Source organism: Oratosquilla oratoria, chromosome 8, assembly GCF_046742065.1.
Source record: "Oratosquilla oratoria isolate Oo_2021 chromosome 8, ASM4674206v1, whole genome shotgun sequence".
NCBI lineage: Eukaryota > Metazoa > Arthropoda > Malacostraca > Stomatopoda > Squillidae > Oratosquilla > Oratosquilla oratoria.
The window spans coordinates 19,951,897-19,956,896 of record NC_134784.1 but is presented as its reverse complement, the minus strand read 5'-3'; the positions used below and the strand labels follow the sequence as shown (position 1 = coordinate 19,956,896).

At 32.7% G+C, this 5,000-nt stretch overlaps 1 long non-coding RNA gene across 1 annotated transcript in view; it reads left to right on the top strand.

Moving 5' to 3' along the window:
- LOC143027461 (uncharacterized) overlaps window positions 1-5,000 on the top strand; it is a 92,962-nt gene that overhangs the window by 72,213 nt on the left and 15,749 nt on the right. The window lies entirely within an intron of this gene.

Sequence of the window (5,000 nt, the reverse complement as noted above, 5' to 3'; positions counted from 1 at the left end):
TTGAAATAACCAAGTTTATTTAATTTATTTATTTATCTATTTATTTATTTTAGTTACTAACTATTGGTGCATATTTTGAGTTATGAACTTAAATGAATATTCTGTTGGTGTTCTTCTCTGTAGGCGTTGTGTTCCTTTCCATGTTATATATATATATATATATATATATATATATATATATATATATATATATATATATATATATATATATATATATATACTCCTACTTCTGTAATGAGATGTATTTTGATTTCCAAGCAAACTTTCAGAAGGCTTTCAGTGTCGGATTTTTTAAGTGTGTTCTTGAAGGGTCTTTAAGGAACTTGCATACATACATACATACATACATACATACATACATACATACATATATATATATATATATATATATATATATATATATATATATTTGTGTATTTTGGGAGCAGGTTCTCTTTTAAACATGTTTGATTGAATACGACAGCATTCTGGAAGTTGTTGATTTTCTTTCTTGTGTTTTCTATTTTTCTAATTATATTCTTCCCTTGGATAGGGTGGGCATAAACCAAATCCTTATACTTCTCCATTTTACTACACGACGTTTCGTCTCTAATAAGACATCTTCTGGTATTTCTGTTATAAAGATACAATATATGATACTACAAGTTTGAATTACATTGATTGTTGCACATTTACAATTTATATCAAGTCTTACATTTAAGTTTTACATTTAAATTTGAATGAATAATAACGCTAATAATAATAATAATAATAATAATAATAATAATATTAATAATAATAATGATAATAATAATATTAATAACTACTTCTTGCCTTAGGTGAAAAGGATGGCTGGCGGCTACGTAAGGTCACCCAGGTTTACGATGTAGCCGCCAGCCATCCTTTTCACCTAAGGCAAGAAGTAGTTATTAATATTATTATTATCATTATTATTATTAATATTATTATTATTATTATTATTATTATTAGTGTTATTATTCATTCAAATTTAAATGTAAAACTTAAATGTAAGACTTGATATAAATTGTAAATGTGCAACAATCAATGTAATTCAAACTTGTAGTATCATATATTGTATCTTTATAACAGAAATACCAGAAGATGTCTTATTAGAGACGAAACGTCGTGTAGTAAAATGGAGAAGTATAAGGATTTGGTTTATGCCCACCCTATCCAAGGGAAGAATATAATTAGAAAAATAGAAAACACAAGAAAGAAAATCAACAACTTCCAGAATGCTGTCGTATTCAATCAAACATATATATATATATATACACACACACACACATATATATATATATATATATATATATATATATATATATATATATATGTGTGTGTGTGTGTGTGTGTGTGTTAATTCAAAAATCCTAACCTCTCGATCATGTGATTTCGTCCTCCGAGAAAAAAAAATTAAAATAATTTAGCGTTTGCAAGAAAAAATATATAAAGAAGACCATGACTTTACGTAGAATGTAGTGTGTATGTGATTCCCGATGGTTTTGGATCATGTGTTGGACTCGTGATGGACAGCTATTTCCCTCCCGGAAGAGAGCTCAGAGCTCATATATATGACCGATCTATGGGTAATGCTGTGACCTTACATCCACATACACACCCAACTCCCCGCCCACGAGAGTTGGAGTAACGACTCGCAGTGCAGTGATACTGATATTATTTCAGCCCTGGGCGGGATTCGAACTCGGACCGCCGTAGTGGCAGCCGGAAAAGCTACCAATTGCGCCATCGAGTCGTTTGCGCGCGCGCGCGCGCGCGTGTGTGTGTGTGTATGCATGGAAGTAAATGATCCAAAGAACATAAAAAATATTCTCCCTAATATGTTGGAGGGACGGACCACACAGTCATCCAATATATATTTTGCTCAGTCACTTTATGCGTACTGTACGCTAAAATTAAATTCGCGAAATTCACATTCTTCACCGTAGAAACATAGTTTCCAGATATTTGTTTGCTTCTATCTAGAGGTATAGAAGGTTCTAGTAAGCTGAGGGACGGTCTTAGATGTGAAAGGAATTCATACCGACCGTGACCCAAATGCTCGTCTTAATGAATTAGATGAAATAATGAAACAGTTTGAACAGAAGTCCATAAAACGCTTCGCTGTGTTGATATTGAATTTGGAGCTCTTGGTCTCTTTTAGTATTCGAACTCGTCATTGGGGGGAAATAGATAAATACATTTATGTATTCATAAACGCCACACACACGCGAAAGTCAGGATTTTTTTTTTTAATATAGCCGAGCGGACAAGTGACCCCAACAAGCAAAATTTGTCATTTGGTTCCTGTGTCTGTATATCCGTCTGTTTGTATGCCTTACTTTCTGACGTAACACATAACACGTTTTATGAAAACTTTAAGGAGATACAATATGAAATTAACACCTTTATGGAATGATTATATATATACATACATACATACATACATACATACATATATATATATATATATATATATATATATATATATATATATATATATATATATTGTTTGTGTCATTTTCGACAATTGGAAATAAACTCATCTGCTGGGATTCGAACCCCCGCCAGAGTGGCTTGCTTCATACAAGGCGAGTACGATCCTCGCCTTGTATGAAGCAAGCCACTCTGGCGGGGGCTCGAATCCCCGCAGATGAGGGGATTGCCATACATATCTCTATATATATATATATATATAGATCTATATATATATATATATATATATATATATATACATACATATATATATATATATATATATATATATATATATATATATATATATATATATGTAGTGTGTGCGTTGTTGTGTGATTCACCATGTCTTGGTCTTGGATCACGTGTTGGACTCGTGATCGATAGCTATTTCCCTCCCGGAAGAGAGCTCAGAGCTCATATATGAACGATCTATGGGTAATGCTGTGACATTACACGCACACACACACCCAACTCCCCGCCCACGAGAGTTGGAGTAACAACCCGCAGCGCAGCGATACTGAAATAATTTCAACCTTGGGTGGGATTCGAGCTCGGACCTCCGTAGTGTCAGCCGGGAACTCTAACCACTGTGCCACGAGGTGTGTGGTACGTATGTGTATATATATATATATACACACACGTACACACACACACACACACACACACACACACACACACACACACACACACACACACACACACACACACACACACACACACACATACCCACACATATGTACATATACAGTATATATGTATTTATGTATATATATATATAAATATGTATATATATACATACATACATACATATATACATACATATATATATATATAATATATATATATATATACTTTGTTCTAACTATAAGAAACTGAGAAAACAAGTCGCCGAAACATAAATGAATATTTTTTTCTTTAGAAAAATTAAAATAGAAAAAGGAAAATAAAATTTGTGATCCACAACGCTTTCAGTGGGAATATGAATAGAATGTCTGAGAAATTAGGTCAAGCTAGGGACAAGGTCCTATATACAATGTTAGGTTTCTAGTTTTGATATATTTATCCAATATAAAATGTTAGGTTACAAAGAAAGCAATGGCCTCCGCTAGCGGACCCAGGGATCTGGGTAAGCGCGTCCTGTGTAATAGTAGTCCTTGATATATATATATATATATATATATATATATATATATATATATATATATATATATATATATATATATATATATATATTTTTATGTATATATGTGCATAAGTTATCATTCTGTGATTGTGTAAAGGCCGGATTGCAGTTGCTTTGCACCTTGATGAAATGCAGCACTGGTATGATGTGCTCCAGCTCACTATACAGTGATGTTCTGTGAAGATGCTGCTGTGATGATATACAAGACGGTTTCATTCAAATGAGGCGTGGGAGAGCGGAACACTCCTATAGTGAATAGTGCCTCATAAAAAAAAAAATAAAATAAAAAAAAATAAAATAAAAATAAAGATAAATAAATAGATAGATAAAATAAATAAATAAATAAATAAAATAAAATAAATAAAATGAAATAAGCTAATGAAATAAAATAAAATTAAATAAATAAATAAAACAAAATGAATAAATACATACATACATATACCAAGGCCTTTTTCCCCCTTACCAGGGGGGTAGCCAAAAAGGACAAGGCACAAAAACATTCCCACCCATTTCATCCCCGAAAACACTCCACACCCTTTCCACCCTCCCTCCCATCTTAGGCTTACTCTAAACTCAGACAACCAAAGGCTGGTTAGGCCAATCCCGTGACTGACTGACATCGTCTGTCATTTGGTAAAACAGAATCTCCAAATCTTCTCGACGATGCATCAATGCGGAGTCCTATCTTCTCCTGAATAAACTCACTTCATAAAATGAGGTTACATATTGATGTCGAGATGAATTAGATTGTCTGTTTTGCAGGGAGAAGAGAATCTTTAATGCTAGGATCATCCGGGATGACCGTAAAGGTCAAGTTCCAACGTTGTGCAGAGGAAAGATCTCCTTACGACATCCATGGCATAGGATCGATGAAGGTCGAATTGGTTTGTTGTTTTCGTAGCCAATCAAAAGCCGTGGTAGTTTTTCTTTCTTATTTTCTTTTTTCATATAGCCCGACATAAGTTTGGTATTTTTATAGTCAAGTCAAAATCCTCAAAAATCAAAATTAGTTATTTTCTTGTTTTTTTTTATACTGGGTCTAAAAAGAAAACACAAAACGAAAGATTTTTTTGATTTCGTAGTCAAGTTTAAGGCGAAGGCCTGGTGTTTATCATATGTATAAAAACTAGGTGTCGAGTCAAAATACTTTGTTTTACATAGTCAAGCTTAAGCATTCAAAGGTAGTCTTAATGTATAGTCTTTACAAAGGATTAAAAAGGCGGAGCATGCCGACAGGAGACCTTTTGATCCATATCTAGGTCGGATGCGAAAAAAAATCATATTAATAATAAAATAATAAATAAAAGCTATGATAATGTAAATAACAAATAAAATACATAAA